Raw genomic sequence first — 18,246 nt, forward strand, 5'->3', positions numbered from 1 at the left:
GGTTCCCTAGTGGTCCCAAGACTGGGCACATCCAGGGTAAAGGGACGATTTATGAGCATCTGTAGCACCCCAGTGCCTGGTCCACCCCAGAACTCTTCTTTGCAGGCCTGCCTCCCTCTACTCTAAGGCTATGAAGCTCTGAGGGATCAGTGGCTTAGCCTAGGGAACTCAGTGCATCTGAGAAGCCTGGAGCCCAACATCCCAGAGATGGAGAACACTGGGAGGAGTGAGAGAGCTGGCATTTGGGAACCTTGGAATTCCGAGTGACTGGGGACTCTTGATCATGGTGAGGGTGCTTCTGAAGAACCCTGAGGATCTGCAACCCCAATGACGGTGACTGGCCACTTGCTCTAGCACTAACCTGCCAGCCTGAGGCACAGGGAAGAAGGAGGTAGGGGAAGGGTAGAAGAAAAGGGAGGTGTCAGGAATGGAGGAGCAAGATATTGAGGTTTAATGTTATTAGAACCCCTCTCTTGAATTGAGACAGTCCCAGGCGAAGCCCTCTGGCAGGAGAGACTCCAAGGCTCCCAAAGAAAGTCCTACTATGGGAATGGAAATCCACACACGAGCAGGGGGGCCCTGGATGCTGGGAAGACTGAGAGCTTGGGTGGGTCCCTTCATTCCAGCCAGTGGACAGGGGCATCCTGCTTCCTGCTAGCTTAGACACACGAGGTCAGAGCAAGGGATCTGAGGTTTGAAAATACGTGGGATCAGTTTTACAATTCTGATGGCTGTAAACCCTTGAGTTGTTTTCCAACTTGTTTATCTACAACCGTAGTTGTTTATACACAGTCGTAGATAAACCCTTAAGTTTTTGCAGAGTTCCTAAGAATCTGCTCAGCCTGGCTCCAGACACAGCTTGTGAAACAACCTCCCTTGTTCTCTGAACTACAGCCACACTATCCTTTTGGTTTCTCAAATTCACCTCTTTCTCTCACCTCAGGACCTTGACACAGGCATGGAACACCCTTCCCTCCCCTGCTCCACTGACTAGTTACCTATGAATGGTTACGGAAATTGTGGTATATGTATACATACAATGGAATATTATTCAACCTTAAAAAAGAAGGAAATCCTAACATTTGTGACAACATGGATGGATCTGGAGGGAATTATGGATCTGGAGGAAGCTGAAGTCACCCTTAAGACTTCAGCTCAGACTCTGCATCTATGTGATCCTCCATATAATATCTGTCTCCCAGGGCAGGTCACAGCAAGCACCATGTCTATTATTTTGTTTACTATTATATGTCCAGCTCATAGCCCAGGATTTGGTCCATAGAGAAATGAATGGGAAACCACCACTCATATTCTCGTTCTCTCTCTCTCTCTGTCTCTCTCTCTCTCACACACACACACGCACGCACACACACACAGACTCATACATCACCATAAATAAATGAGACCCCCGATCATAACTTTGTAAATGGTCACACATTGAAACTTACAAGTTCACATCAATTGTGGTCAAGATATACAGACTCTTCTTAACCTGTAATCCACTCTTCTGGGAGCTACCTCCATCACCACCACCACAACTCACAGAGCCAACTGATTACACATGTACCTGACCTTGTCCCCAGGCCATGGCTCACTGGACTTACGGTGGGCAGCTGCCTCAAACTAAGCCAACACCAGCAATAAGAAACTGGGACTAGAGTTCACAGGGGCCAGGCAGCGGGTAACTGCTCTCAAACTGAGCACTCCTGAATCCATAAGCCTTAGGGTGGTCACCTTCTGCAGGTGCACAGAGAAGCAGAGAAGACCATTCTGCTGAAAGAGAAGAACAAAGCAGTTAGAGGCAGGAATGATAACATTATAGCCTTTAATAGAGAGACAATTACTACTGCCTTAACTTCTCATGACTTTCCTACTCCCAGTTACTGCCTCTCACAATATGTGGCTGCATTTCCCGTCACTGTGTCATGTCTCACAAATTCCCCATTACCGCCAAAACCAGCTCAAGCGTGTCCACCTCCTGCAACCAAAGTCTTACTTAAATAATTCCGCAAGAGTCAACAAGCAACCCATAAGGGAACTGAGGAGTCAATACAAATGAAAACAGAGGGAACTAATCCAGTAAGGTACACATTGAAGAATCCTTGACCACATTGGCATGGTGCATCCACGGCCACAAAGCTCACAGACATGAGTCCGTTGGTTCAGTAATTTATGTGTGAGGCTTTGTCTGCCTAGCACCCAGTCTCATGTTGCTGAGCAGCTCCTCCTCTTCTCAGTCCAACCATTTTTAAACTACTTGATTGAAGTACCATTGACATATAAAAAGCTGTACATATTTAATATTTACATCTCAATTAGCTTGGGAATAAGTATACTCCCATGAAACCATCACTGCCATCAAGGCCATAAACACATCCGTCACCTTCCGAAGTGTCCTCCTGCCCCTTAATTATTACCATTACTATTACTATTGTTGGCAAGAACATATAACATAAGATATACCCTCTTAGCAATTTTAAGTATAAAATATGGTATTGTTACTTACAGGTACTATGTGATATATTAATAGTAAACCTCCAGAACTTATTTATCTTGTATAACTGAAACTTTGTACCCTTTAACTATCACGCCTGCATTTCCACTTGTCTCCTGCTCCTGACAACCAGTATTCTCTCTTCTTTAAACTTGACTATTTGAGATTCCACATGTAAGCAAGCTCTTGCAGGAAATGTCTTTTTATGTCTGTCTTATTTCACTCAGCATAATTCTCCCCAGATCCAACCATGTTGTCACAAATGTTAGGATTTCCTTCTTTTTTAAGGCTGAATAATATTCCAGTGTACATATATATACCACAATTTCCTTATCCATTCATCCATCAGTTAATATTTAGGTTCTTTCCATATCTTGGCTATGTGAACAGTGTTGCAAACTCCAACCAGCTTACCCCATCCTCAGTTACAGTACATCGGGTACATGACCCAACTCAGACCGATACGAATCTTCCTGATATTATTCAAGCTGAAACTGAAGGAAGAGGTGCAGTTCCTCTTCCTCTCATGCCGCAAAACACAAGGTGGTAGAGCTGTCAGTCAGCTAGATCAAGGTGGGGTTATGTCACTTGCAACAACAACCAACAACCGTAACAAAAGAGTCCTTCCTAATATGTGTTTGCCTCATGAATATTTACTCCCAACCACTGTGTGCCAGGTACAGTATTAGATTCTGAGGATACAACGGTCAACAAGGTAGGTGTGTATGTGTCTTCATAGGATTCATAGTCTTCACACCTCCAGAAAACTACATCACCACATAATATATGCAACGATGAAGGAGGCACAGGGTTTTGTGGGAGAAAAGAAGAGGAACACCCCACTCAAGCATGGGAGTGGGGTTAGAAGAGGAAGATGGAGGAAGAGGGAGGATGAGAAGCCCCAAAGTAAGAGAAAGCATGGGTGGGGAATGCAGGCAATTATAAGTCACAGAGCTAAACTGTAATGTCCAAAGGGAAAAGCAAGAGGAGCAGCCTACAGGGCGAGGGGGGCTCCGGCCTCCACACTCACATTCCTTCACCTTCTCAAGGGCCTCAGGATTGGGGTATAGTTGGGGACTTGAGAACTTCCAGCAGGGGAGGCTTGGGGTGGCAATCTTTTTGGAAGTTGGGGAAGGGCTAGCAGCTGTTCAATTTGCATTTTCCTCCTTACATTGTATACTTGTTTGGAGGAAGGGGAGTTGGAGAGCTGATTTTAATGATAGGGTCCTATACCCAGAAAAACAACTCAAGTCAAAGAATATCTCTGTTGATTGTTGCATGTAACATGGTGGCTGGGCCTTCGGAAGCTCTGCCCCAAATGTTGGTCACTTAAGCTAGCTTCCTTTTCTGAGGCCAGGGGCTTTCACAGGGAAGGTAGAAGCATTCAGACCATGGGATTTTGCAGTGCGTCAGAATTCCTGGAGAGACTGGCCTACAAACCTCTCTGTGCTCAGTAACAGGAACGGGTGATCAACCTGTGGTCTCTTACAACAGATTGCAACATTGGCAAAAGGAGGCTGTGCCCAGGAACCAACAACCCAAAGTCTGGGGTTGCCTCAGACCTAAAGCTGTCTCAGATGGCTGAGTTTCAGGGCTAGGGCTAAGGCCATGAACTTACACCTCAGGAGGGCCTGTTTGTCTTGTTCTCTTGTAAAAACAGAGTGCACATCTAACCCAGACTGGCCTCTTTGCCCCTGCAAGTAAGGGGCCTGATTGATAGAGGATGGTTTTTGTGTATGCATACGAAGCCTAGCATGCAATAGAGGTTATCACATGAAGCATTTAATGGCTGGATCCTCACCTGTGTAAATGTAAAGGAAGGACTGAAGGGAAAGAACAGTTGAGCTGCAATGCAGTCATAATGCGAGCCTCAGTCCATTCACCAGGAGGTAGGGTGGCCCTGGCAAAAGAGCCAGGCCTTTATATACCCACATTGAGCAGTCATTGGATGCAGGCTTCACCTGGGGAAAGAAAGTGACCTCTTGAGCTATGGGCCATTCTCATGGATGGGGTGGGGTTCGGAAACTAGGCAGTGTACTGCAGTATCCATGCCATTATGTGAACTATCTCCTTGAATTTCCAGAACAGTATTCAGAATATATTATTATTATCTTCATTTTACAGATGAATAAACTGAGGCACAGAGCTGTGTGACTGTGAGCCACTTGGCCACCATAGTGCCTTCTCCATAAATAAACACTAGATATATAGTCAGGAAATGCCAGTTCAGCTAATCTTAACTTCTCATTTACTCACACACTGTCCCCTAGACAAGTCTTTCAACCTTTTTGACACTCAGTTTTCCCAGCTTTAAAATGAGGATTATAATGCTTGACCTACCTTTTACTTGTCTCATAGAATTGCTGCCAAGATCAATTCTAAACAAGCCTTTATATATGAGTGTACTTTGTGAACTGCAAATTCTAGACAAGTGTAAGAAAGAATGCTTATTACACATAAAAGGCAGTATGTAGTCAAACAGATGGCAGCATAGGACCTCTCCAAAACCTCTATCGATAATCAGGATGTTAAGCATTTTGGTTACTCCAACAGGCAGAGGCCAAATGCAAACACTTCCATTTGATAAATGGAGAGACAGAAGTATCAGGGAAGTTGGTAGGCGTAACTCAGCCCAGAAATTAGTTCTTGGGATCCATTTCCAACACGTGGACTTAGTATGGCTCTGATGACACAATGGAAACCAGAGGCAGCCTACCCGAGAGGATATGGACTACCATAGTGGGATAGGAAGGAGTTAACATTTGTAAAACACCCACCTGTGCCAGGCACCATGCCAGGTGCTTTATATAGGTTGTGTTTTTATCTCTTTAAGAATCACAGGCACTTTACCATGGACAAGTCGGAGGTTCAAAGAGAAGGAGTGGTGGTAACTTGTTAAGGATGCAGAGCTAAGAAAGAGCAGTGTCTGGCTTTCTTCAGCACACCTAATTATCTTCATGCAAGGTGAGGACCCTGCTGCAATGCCTCAGGAGTTTGAAGGGGCACTGAGAGCTACAGAGGCTGGCCAGCATTGGAATCTGTTTCTACCCAGGAGTTCAAACTGTGTGAGGGGCGAATGTCTTTGTCTCTTGCAGCACAACCTACCTCTTTAATTTTGGGATGATCCAAGAACCTGATGTGGTTGATCAGAGAAAGTTGCAAAATTAGGATAGCTTGGAAAGCTAAGATAGCAAACCCACAGCACAGAAAAAAAGCTTCTGTGAGGAACAAGGGGCACCAAGAAGAAACATTCCCATAAACCCCAGAATGACAATTGTTTCCTCAAAGGCTTCAGAGTAAGACCTGGGATTTGAGTGTCGGCACTACTGCCGGACCAGAACAGGACTGTGCTTGCATGTGTACGTGTGCATGTGTGTGAGTGTTCATGCAGTGATTGATATGGAGTCAGATATACCATAAGGCCTCTTTTTTCATCTGCAACCACAGAAGCCTCCATCCAGATCTATCTAAACACGTTTTGAAGGTGACTGTGGTCCTTTGGTAAAGGCACAACACTTCTCATCCTGATGGATAATGTGAAATAGGTCTCCAGGTGAGGTGTGAGGATCAATGAGCAGGAAGCAGAGTCAAGAAGAAACCAAGGCACGGCCCAAACCTTTTTCTCTATGGGGAAATTTCCCCATCTGTAAAATGGAGATGAAGACAGCACCTTGGTAATATGGGTAAAGTTCGTAGTAGGACAATGCAAATACGGTAAGTGCATGTCGGCTGATAGCCATGGCTCTTCCAAAATTTTATATATGCTGAGGTTATTTTTTTTGCAGTCATAAAAGTTTAGAAGTGTCATACATTTGTTGAGAATTAATGTATCATCACTATGTTGTGCCTTTCCCCCTTCCTGTTAGTGTTTTCTTAGTGAAATTCAGCTCTGGTACAAAAGGGTGAACCCAGCTCTCTTCTAGTTAGACTATGTTCTTCCATCCCTTTACTTTCAGCTTTTCTGTGTTTAATATTTTAGGACTGTGTCCTGGAAAGAGCATTGCCAGATTTTAAAATCCAATCTGACAATATGCCTTTCAACTAGGAAGTTTAGTTCGTTTTCATTTTTTGTAATCTTTAATGTATTTGGATTTGTTTTACTATCTTAATTTTTTTTTTTTTTTTTTTTTTTTTTTTTTTTTTTTTTTTTTTTTTTTTTTGAGATGGAGTTTCGCTCTTGTTGCCCAGGCTGGAATGCAATGGTGCAATCTCGACTCACCACAACATCCGCCTCCGGGGTTCAAGTGATTCTGCTGCCTCAACCTCCTGAGTAGTTGGGATTACAGGCATGCGCAACCACACCCGACTAATTTTGTATTTTTAGTAGAGACGGGATTTCTCCATGTTGGTCAGGCTGGTCTTGAACTCCCGACCTCAGGTGATCCACCTACCTCAGCCTCCTAAAGTGCTGGGATTACAGGTGTGACTGAATTTTGAATTTTATTTTAGCCCCTTTTCAATGCTTCCTTTTTTTCTCTCACCTCATTCTTTATTTTGGGTGGGGATGTTGGTGGTTGCTATTGTTTTCTTATTCCATCCCCCTTCCCATATTGATTTAGAAGTTATATACTCTGTGTCTCTTCTTTTAGTGGTTACTATCAAATTTTTATCATGACTATTTTATTTTCAGGGTCTAAAATTAATAAATATCTAACCCCCCTACCGAAAAAATATGATTTATGAGTATTTTTAACTTCGATCGTCTCCCTCTCAACTTATAGGCTTAACATTTTAATTTGTCTTAACGTTTTAGTTCTGCCCTTTTTCTAACCCCACATTTAGACGTATTTTTCAGAGAAGATTTGTTTAGATTATTCTACATGTTTACTGATTTCTTCCTCACCATTTTTACTGGCATCCAAGGTCCCCTGTGGTAAGCAGAATAATGTCCCTCCTCCACCACCCACAATGCCCACATCCTATTTTTCCCTTGGGCCTGTCACTATGTTAGGTTACATGGCAAAAAAGAAAAGAAGCCACTAGCTAAGGAATGCAAATGCCTCTAGAAGTTAGAGAAACATCATCTCCAGAGCCTCCAGCGGCCCTGCTGATACCCTGATTGTAGCCCAGTAAGACTTCAGACCAGAAATCAGGAGGTTAAATTTCCGACCTAGAGAACTGAAGGATAATTTTGTGTTGTTTAAAGTCACTAAGTTTGTGGTAATTTCTTAAAGCAACTAATAGCAAACTAATATACTAGCCTTTGGGGACCATTTTTCTTCCTTTTGAAACATCCTTAGATATTCTTATCGGTTGTAACATAACAAAAGAATAAATGCTTGAGATGATGAATACCCTCCAAAATTTTTTTTTAATATTTATAAAAGAAGCATCTTTATATATTCATTTAGGAAGTAATCTCATTCATTGTTTATCCAGAAATGTCTTTATGGTGTACTTCTTGAAAGATTGTTTTGGTTTGGTTTGGTTTGGTTTTGAGGCAGAGTCTCACTCTGTCTCCCAGACTGGAGTGCAGTGGCACGATCTCAGCTCACTGCAACCTCTACCTCCTGAGTTCAAGCAATTCTCCTGCCTCAGCCTCCCAAGTAGCTGGGATTACAGGTGTGTACCACCACACATGGCTAATCTTTTTTTTTTTTTTTTTTTTTTTTTGTATTTTTAGTAGAGGTAGGGTTTCACCATGTTGGCCAGGATGGTCTCAAACTCCTGACCTCAAGTGATCCACATTCCTTGGCCTCTCAAAGTGCTAGGATTACAGGCGTGAGCCACCATGCCCAGCCAAAAGATATTTTTGATAGGTACACAATTTTATATTAACAGTTAGTTTTTCTCTCACCACTTTCAAGATGTCATTCAACTGTCTCCTTGCTTTCATTGTTGTTGAGAAGTCAGCTGTCATTCTACTTGTGAAATAATATCTTTAGCTTTGGTGATTTATAGATTCATTACAATGTATCTCCGGTGAATTTCTCTTCATTTATCCTTTGTAAAAGCTGTGGTTTCTGAGATCTGTAGATTCATTTATTTATCAGTTCTGGAAAAACCTCAGGCATTAACTCCTCAATATTGGTGCTCTCTCTCTATTTTCACCTTAAGGTGCTGTGATCAGATGTCTATCAGGTCTTCTCATACTATCCTCATAGTGTCTTGGCGTATCTATCATATATTGAATTGCCCTATGTCATCATTTTGCATTCTGTGTAATAGTTTTCGAAATCTTTCAGCACAATAGTTTTATTTAACTGTATTCATTTTGCTGTTTAAACCTATTGACTTGAGTTTTTACTTCAACAACTGTATGTATTATTTCTAAAAGCTCAATTTAATTCTTTCTTGAACATGCCAGTTCATTTGCTATTCTTGCTTCTTGCTCACTTTTTAATTTGATCTATTTTCTTTAAATCTTTCAAACATAGTTATATTAAATTCTGAATCTGATAAGTCTGGTTTCTGAGGGCCTCAGTCTGCTAGTTTTGTTTTAGCCTCTGAGGTTCCCACATCACTGGGACTACTTCATGCCTGAAGTTGAAAGTTTGAGCAGTGAGGTCAGATTCCTACCTGGTACTCTACAGTCCACTTAGTGATAACGTCAAAACTCTCAAAAAAAGTAAAGGAACGGGAGACCACATTAAACTGTTTATAATATTGACTCTCTAACACAAAATTTAACAATTAGCTCTTTGCCAGGACAGGTAAAAATAAGCAATAATTAAACATTTTGGTTAAAGCAGTTATTATAGAACAATATTTCTTAACCTGAGAGCGTTTTGTGGATATACTTCAGGGAATCTATCAACTTGTTTAAATTTTAGGTACTAAATCAGGTTCAATTTAGGGACAAGAATGCATATCTCAAAATAATTTATAATCCCCAAAAAGGTCAAGAATTACTCCCAGGAAAAACTTCAAAAATAAAAACAAGTTATTATTTTGTATCTTTATTCACTATCCCTTTGCTGTTCTTGTTCCTTATTCATTCCCTTGCTTAGCCTCTAATAAAGACCCTTTTCTTATTTTATCACATGATTTTGGAGTCATACAAATTGGAAAGAAAAATACTAAATTCCAATAAAGAAGTGAGCAAAAGCAATTGTGCAAAAAGTAGAATTTAGACAGAAAATAAAAATATGGAAAATGCTTAACTTTCATCAATAACAAGGAATTTATAGTTAAAATAAGCCATTAATAACTAATGAATTAGCAGAAAATAGGAAAAGTCTATTTTCCAACATTGGTGAGATTGCCATGAAATGGGATGCCAGCAATAGGCTCTCATTCCAACTCTTCCAGAAGGTGATTGAGTGACATGTATCAAAAGTCATGAAAACATTACTAATCTTTTGATCAATTAATCTAATTTCAGGGAACAGGACAATATAAAATAATTCAAAGAATAAAAACCACATGATTATTTCAACATAGTTAAAAATAGCAAAATACTAGAGGTAACCTCAATGTGCAAAAGGGAAAATTAACTAACAATGCTACATTTACAGACAATTATACAGCTGTTTGAAATGCTTAATTTTGAATATGGGGTAGTAAACATGAAAAGTGCTTATAATACACTGTTAATATCATCTCACCCAACTGAGGAATCAAAAAAAGGGAAGGAGATTTCTGAGCCGCACAGTTCTCAGAAGAGATGGAACTCGGATGTCAATTTGTCCCAATTTTAAAAAAGTTCTGAGCAGATGATTGTGCCTCATGATTGGATGACCATATTGTTTGAGTGGCAAACTGTGAAGCCTGTAACTACGTAATAGAGTTTATTTTTCTAATCAATTCTCACCTAAAATTTACCCTGATACATCTTTAATGAGTGACAGAATGATTACTAAGCAGGATGATAAGTAAGCCCAAACATTTGTGTTGTCATGAGAGATGATATATAATCACCACAGCCCTAGTACTCAGCTGGAAATGTTAAGGTTTTCTTTTCACAGAATCTTCAGTCATCAACTATGCCAGCAGTAGCCCCTGACATCATAAGCTCCTGACTCATTATGTTCATCAGCCTAGTACTCACTCCTTCCAAACGTGGCCACCATCTTCATGCCTTTCTGGATGTTCTACCTCTACCCACAATGTGCTTCTAGCCAGAAACTCATCCATCCCTGAGCCCAGCTACAAGGCCACCTCCTCTGAAAGATCTCCTCTGTGCATTCCTCTATTAGTGTTACAACTTCCTTTCAGGGTTCCCATGTCTTTGTTTTCATATCTACATCGCTACACTGTGTTATGGTAATTTGTGATTCCATCTGTTTTCCCGCTGGGACTGGGAGTTTCTCCAAATCAGAACTACATTTAATTCATGGCAAAATAAATCAGATGTGGAATTTGGAGTTGGATAAACCTGGTTTTAAATTGCAGCTGGACAACTTACTTGCTACGTGACTTTGGCCAAGTTACTGGGCCTTTCTGACCTTCTGTTTCTTTATCAGTATAATGGGACTCAAAAAGAACCTGTCTCATAAAGCTCTTTGGCACATGCTAAGTGCCTAATAAATGTTAGCCATGCACTCAGGCTTGTGGGCTACTGGGGTAAACCAAGACCAAAGTCTTTGACTCCTCGCTCAGCATCATATATAGAAACTAAAGGGAGGTGTTGAAATCCCAAAACGCCCCAGTTACTTGATTGAGCCAACAAGACTCCAACTCCAAGTCATCAGTTACTCTTCTGTCTCCTGGGAGCACTCAGACACTGCGGAAATCCCTTTGCATACCTTTTGCCCCCACTGTGAGAAAGCACAGGAATAGACATGTGGGGGCAGGAGGAGTCAGATTCTCTACCCACTTCCCAGCCTTTCATCCCTCCCTGCACTGGACCAACAGACAGTGAGTCACTACTAACACCCCCCAGAACACCCACTAGTCTTACAGCTGGTGACTTCATGCTGTGAGGAAATTTTCCTCTGAGAAGCATCTCCTCCAGGTTACCAAAGATTCACTCCTCTCCAAGTAGCATTGCCCTGAACTTTATTTACCTCTAACCTTTCAAAGTGACCCGCTAACACTGACAATACCTCTGCCTCACTCTGTGTGTTGCTGAGAAGACTCCAGACATTACTCAGGAACTCTCTTGACTTCCTTCCTCAGTGCTTCAGTAGAACCATAGTACCATGTAATGATGAAAATCACTCTGTCTCGTCTTAGTCACATCTCGTAACCCCTGGCCACTTACATGGGACACTTAACTGAGAAAATTTGGTTTCAGAAAAAAAACAAACAAACAAAAAAAACACCCCTGGATGCCATAAAAATTAAATAAAATAACTTGATGAAAGAACCAAAAACCTTGTAGGTACTCAACACATATTGAACATTACCTACTTCTGTCCCTTTTAAAATACTATTGCTCCTTCCTTTCTCTCTTTGAAGTTCCAGCTTTTGATGGACAGCTCCCCAATAATATGCATATGACACCCAGAATGTCCCAAACAGAATCCATCACCTTCCTACCCCATCCTCTGCTCTCCCCAACGATCTTTCTTCTGACTGCTGTATTTCTGTTGATGGTACAACCCTTCTTGTATTAGTTTCCCGTTGCTGCTGTAACAAATTACCACAAACCTAGTGCCTTAAAACACAAATTTATCCTCTTACAGTTCTGCAGGTCAGAAGTCTGACAGAGGTGACACTGGGCTCAAATCAAGGTGTCAGCACTGCTGTGATCTTTCTGGACTCTAGGGGAGAATCCATTTCTGCATCATTGCCAGCTGCTAGAGGCCACCCACATGCCTTGCCTCATGGCCCCATCACTTCAATCTCTCCTTTTATCAGCACATCTCCTTCACAATTCAATCTCCTGTGTCCCTATTTTGAGAACCCTTGCTGTTGCATTGGACACACCTGGATAATCCAGGAGAGTCTTTCTATCTTGAGATCCTTAGTTTAATCCCATCTGCAAAATCCTTTTGTCTATGTTAGGTTAACACTTGGATTGATTCTAGACATTAAGAGACAGATGTCTCTGAGGGCCATACTACTTCTTACCGTGCCTCTCCCAGACTCCCAAGCCTGTGACATCAGGACCACCTGTGACTCCTCCACCTCCATTCCGATCCCATCTCCCCTCACAGGATGCAGTGATAGCACCAGGTCATGTGCCCACTCTGATCCACTGATACAGGCTGCCTGAACTATGATGCTGAGGACAGTGAGGTTGTGTCTTTGATTCCAAGAAAGTATTGTCTGATCAAGTAGTCATGTCTGCCGTGGGCATGGGATGTCAGGCCAGCATGAGTACTTTGCACCTCCATCCCAGCTCCTCCTGTGCCTTGTCAGGCCTCTGAGCCTAAGCTAAGCCATCATATCTCCTGTGACCTGCATGTATACATCCAGATGGCCTGAAGCAAGTGAAGAATCACGAAAGAAGTGAAAATGGTCAGTTCCTGCCTTAACTGATGACATTCCACCATTGTGATTTGTTCCTGCCCCACCCTAACTGAGCGATTAGCCTTGTGACATTCCTTCTCCTGGCTCAGAACCTCCCCCACTCAGCACCTTGTGACCCCTGCCTCTGCCCATGAGAGAAAAACCCCCTTTGACTGTAATTTTCCACTACCCACCCAAATCCTGTAAAACAGCCCCACCCCTATCTCCCTTCGCTGACTCTCTTTTCGGACTCAGCCCACCTGCACCCAGGTGAAATAAACAGCCTTGTTGCTCAGATGAAGCCTATTTGGTGGTCTCTTCACATGGACGCACATGACCCACCTGACCTCTCCTTCCCAAGTCCACAGTCTTCCCCCCTTCCCCAGTTAGAGCTCCTTGTCCAAACCATTGCAATAGCTCTGTGTGAACCGAATCCCTCCACAATCCACATACCAAAGTCCTAACTCCCACAGTGGCTACATTTGAAGATAGAGCCTATAAGAAAGTAATTGAAGTTAAATAGGGGTGAGGTCCTGACACAATAGAATTGGTGTCCTTTGAAGAAGAGCTAGAGACACCAGAGAGCTCTCACTGTCCCTGTGCCTGCACAGACACCAAGGAAGGGAGAAGGTTGCTGTCTGCCAGCCAGCAAGTGGATGATCTGAGACTTGATCACAACCTCAAGAACTGGCAGCAAATACATTCCTGTTGGTTAAGCAGCCCAGCCTGTGATATTTTGTTATGGTAGTCTGAGGTGACTAAGACAAGCTCCTTAAGAATAAAAGTCTCTCTTCTCCAGCTCCAATCTGCCTTCTATACTATTGCCAGATCTTTCAGAGCAGTGGTTTCCACATGTTGGTCCTTAGACCAGTGCCAGTTTTAATAATGAGCCAAATGAAATGAGAAAATCGAGAGCCCAGGGCTTGATATTTCAATATATTGGGACGCTATTGTTAACTCTTCCCTCTTGAGAAGGGCAGTCCTTTCTTCTGAGATCATGCTCACCGAGTGGAGAGGAAATGTAAAAATGACCTTTCTTCTATGAAATAGTGGTTATAGTAGGTGCAACTTGTTATTTTTATTAATGTTCTTGTAAAAATTAAAAGTTGTTTGCCCAAGTTTTTAAAAAGATTACTGGTATGATATATTAAAATATCTGTGAATGCCGGTTTTACATCACAGCTCTAATCACATCAGGCCTCCTGTTCCCAATCTTAAAATGTGAACGCCTCTTCCCACAGGTGGAAGGAAACCCCTCACTACCCCAACTCCTACTCCCCACCCCCACTGCATTCACCAGGGAGGACAAAGGTCAACCAGCGAAGACAACTTTAAGACTCTTATCAGTCTGGAGATGGCACCAGAGGAATTTACATTAGCAAGCTTTACAAACTAGCCTTTATCTGACATTTCACCTTTCCACAAGTCACTCCTCTTAGAGACTCAGAGTCCTTTTTAATTCTCTTGTCATGTCTCTAAAACTTTACTGTTCTTTGTTGAAGACACTGTATAAACTGGAATTCAAAGCCACCTCTTTGAAAGCTACTTATTCCCTGGGTGTCTCCCATGTATATATGAAATATACATACTAATAAACATCTGCTTGCTTTTCTCTTATTAATCTGCCCATTCCAACTAAGAACTTATGAGAACTGAGAAAAAAATAGTTTTCCTCTCCTACAAAGTCTTCCTGATCGCCCAGCCACTGGCAGTCTCCTCTACCTCACAGGTCTTTTGGATCTTCTTTGTGGCATTTAAATCTTGGCTTGTTTGAGCTTGTTAGCCACACTGTGCTAAGAAGGAGCATGAATATATGGTGATTACAAACATGGCTTTCTGTCAGAACGGTCTAAATTTGATTCTTGTCAGCACCACTTACTAATTGGGATAAGTTTCTTAACCTCTCTGAGCCTCAGTTTCTTCATCTGTGTGAGAGGGTGATAGAAGTGCCTCCGAGGTGGGCCCTATAGGAAGTGAAGTGGCACAGTGCCTCCAAGGGAAACCTTTAAGCCAACCTCATAGCTGTGAGTCTCCCTCAGGGGCCAGTGCTTGGCCTGACAGACTCCTGTCCTCACCTCGTCATTTGCTGCTTCTCTTGTGACTAGCACGAGGCTCAGCTAGTACCTGTTGGCCTGAACATGAATGCGCCTGGCCTCAAAATAATCTCCAGCTTTCCAGCTTTTTTTTTTTTTTTCTGAGACAGAGTCTCGCTCTGTTGCCCAGGCTGGAGTGCAGTGGCGCGATCTCACTCACTGCAAGCTCCGCCTCCCGGGCTCAAGCCATTCTCCTGCCTCAGTCTCCTGAGTAGCTGGCACTGCAGGTGCTCACTACCAAGCCCAGCTAATTTTTTTTTGTACTTTTTTAGTAGAGACGGGGTTTCACCATGTTAGCCAGGATGGTCTCAATCTCCTGACCTCGGCCTCCCAAAGAGCTGGGATTGCAGGCGTGGTCCAGGTTTTAAGAAGGAAGAGGATGCTGAGGAAACATGGTGGATAGGAGGCAGGACTAACTTGCAACTCCCTCAGACAAACAGAGCAGTGCATGGAGACCCACATCGTGAACTTTGGCCCCAAGCACTTCCACAGAAACATACCAGGAAAGCCGAGAGAGTCCACAGACCCTTTGAAGGAGGTGGATTGCCACTGCAGGCTCCATGGGACAGTCGAGGAACTGTGAGTTCGCTTGTTTTCTCAGCTGGGACGCTTGTAGCCTGGGGCAAGTCCTCAGCCTTGCTCACCAGCTTCCTGGAAATAAACTCAGTGCTGTTGGTGGGGCATGGTGGGAGTGAAACTGGACTTCTGGGCTGTGGACTGCATGGAACCTGGGTGAGGCCTGTGGCTGCCAGCTTTTTCCTACTTCCCCAGCAATCTGTGTGACACAGCACAGGCAGCCATAATCCACCTGGGAACATAACTCGATTGGCCTGGAAACCACACCCCCAGACCCCATAACTGCCACAGCAAGCCCTGCCCAAGGAGAGTATGAGCTCAGACACACCTAATCCTGCCCCTACCTGATGATCTTTCTCTACCCGCCCTGACAGCCAAATACAAAGGACATAATCTCTTGGGAGCTTTAAGGCCAGGAGTGGGTCTCACCCACTGCCTGATCCTACCTGTACTGATGCATTCTTGAAATCACCAACTCCTAGTTGGAGGCCAACCAACATAAAATCAGTGCAGTTAACAAAAATAAAAGGACCCTCACAGAGCCTACTTCACTCCCCTGCTACCTCCACCAAAGCAAGTGCTGGAATCCGTGACTGACAGACCTGAAGACAGATCATATCACAGGATTCTGCAGATACTCCCTAGCACTAGCCCAGAGCCCAGTAGCTTCACTGGGTGACCAGGTCCAGGAGAGAAATAACAATCACTGCAGTTCAGCTGTAAGGAAGCCCCATCCCTACCGGAAGGGAGAGCAGTACATCAAGGGAGCACCCCGAGGGACAAAAGAAACTGAACAGTAGCCCTTGAGTCCCAGATCTTCCCTCTGACATAGTCTACCCAAACGAGAAGGAACCAGAAAGACTATTCTGGTAATATGACAAGATCAGAGCAGAACTAAATGAAATTGAAACAAAAAAGAAATACGAAAGAAAAATGAAACAAAAAGCTGGTTCTTTGAAAAGATAAACAAAACTGATAGACCATTAGCGAGATTAACCAAGAAAAGAAGAGAGAAGATCCAAATAAGCTCAATTAGAAATGAAATGGGAGACATTCCAATACTACAGAAATACAAAAGGTCATTCAAGGCTACTATGAACACCCTTATGTGCATAAACTAGAATACCTAGAGGAGATGGATAATTTCCTGGAAATATACAACCCTCCTAGATTAAACCAAGAAGAAACAGAAACTCTGAACAGAACAATAACAAGCAGTGAGATTGAAATGGTAATTAAAAGTAATTGAATGGAAATGGTAACAAAAAAAAGTCCAGGACCAGATGGATTCACAGCTGACTTCTATCAGACATTCAAAGAGAATTGGTATCAATACTATTGACACTATTCCAAAAAATAGAGAAAGAGAGAATCCTCACTAAATCATAATACCAAACCAGGAAAGGATATAACAAAAAAAGAAAACTACGGACAAATATCCCTTATGAACATGATACAGAAACCCTCCCCAAAACACTAGCTAATTGAATCCAACAGCATATCAAAAAGATAATCCACCATGATCAAGTGGGTTTCACACCAGGAATGCAGGGATAGTTTAACATTCACAAGTCAATAAATGTGATACATTACATAATGAGAATTTTTTAAAAAAATCGTGTGATCATCTCAATAGATGCAGAAAAAACATGTGACAAAATCCAGCATCCTTTTATGATTAAAAACCTCAGCAAAATTGGCATAGAAGGGATATACCTTAAGGTAATAAAAGCTATCTATGACAAACCCACAGCCAACATTATACTGAACTGGAAAAAGTTGAAAGTATTCCCCCTGAAAACTGGAACAAGACAAGAATGCCCACTTTCACCACTTCTATGTAACATGGTACTGGAAGTCTTAGCCAGAAAAATCAGAGAAGAGAAAGAAATAAAGGACATCCAAACCAGCAAAAAGGAAGTCAAACTGTCGCTGTTTGCTGATGACATGATTGTATACTTAGAAAACCCTAAAGACTCATCCAGAAAGTTCCTAGAACTGGTAAATGAATTCGGCAAAGTTTTAGGATACAAAATTAGTGTACACTAATCAGTAGCTCTGCTATACACCAAAAGGAACCAAGCTGAGAATCAAATCAAGAACTCAATCCCTTTTACAACAGCTGCAAAAAGTAAAAATAAAAATAAATACTTAGGAATGTACTTAACAAAGAGGTGAAAGACCTCTACAAGGAAAACTATAAAACACTGCTGAAAAAAATCATAGATGACACAAACAAATGGAAACACATCTCATGCTCAGGGATGGGTAGAATCAGTATTGTGAAAATGACCATGCTGCCAAAAGCAATCTACAAATTCAATGCAATTCCCATCAAAATACCACCATCATTTTCACAGAACTAGAAAAAACAATCCTATAATTCATAAGGAACCCATATAGTCCCAAAAAGAGCCCATATAGTCCCATATAGTCCCAAAAAGAGCCCATATAGTCAAAGCACAACTAAGCAAAAAGGCAAATCTAGAAGCATTACGTTACTCCACTTCAAACTATACTGTAAGGCCATAGTCACCAAAACAGCATAGTACTGGTATAAAAACCAGCATACAGACCAATGGAACAGAATAGAGAACCCAGAAATAAAGCCAAATACTTATAGTCAACTGATCTTTGACAAAGCAAACAAAAACATAAAGTGGGGAAAGGACACCCTATTCAACAGATGGTGCTAAGATAATTGGGAAGCCACTTGTAGAAAAATGAAACTGGATCCTCATCTCT

Source organism: Chlorocebus sabaeus, chromosome 14, assembly GCF_047675955.1.
Source record: "Chlorocebus sabaeus isolate Y175 chromosome 14, mChlSab1.0.hap1, whole genome shotgun sequence".
NCBI classification, from domain to species: domain Eukaryota; kingdom Metazoa; phylum Chordata; class Mammalia; order Primates; family Cercopithecidae; genus Chlorocebus; species Chlorocebus sabaeus.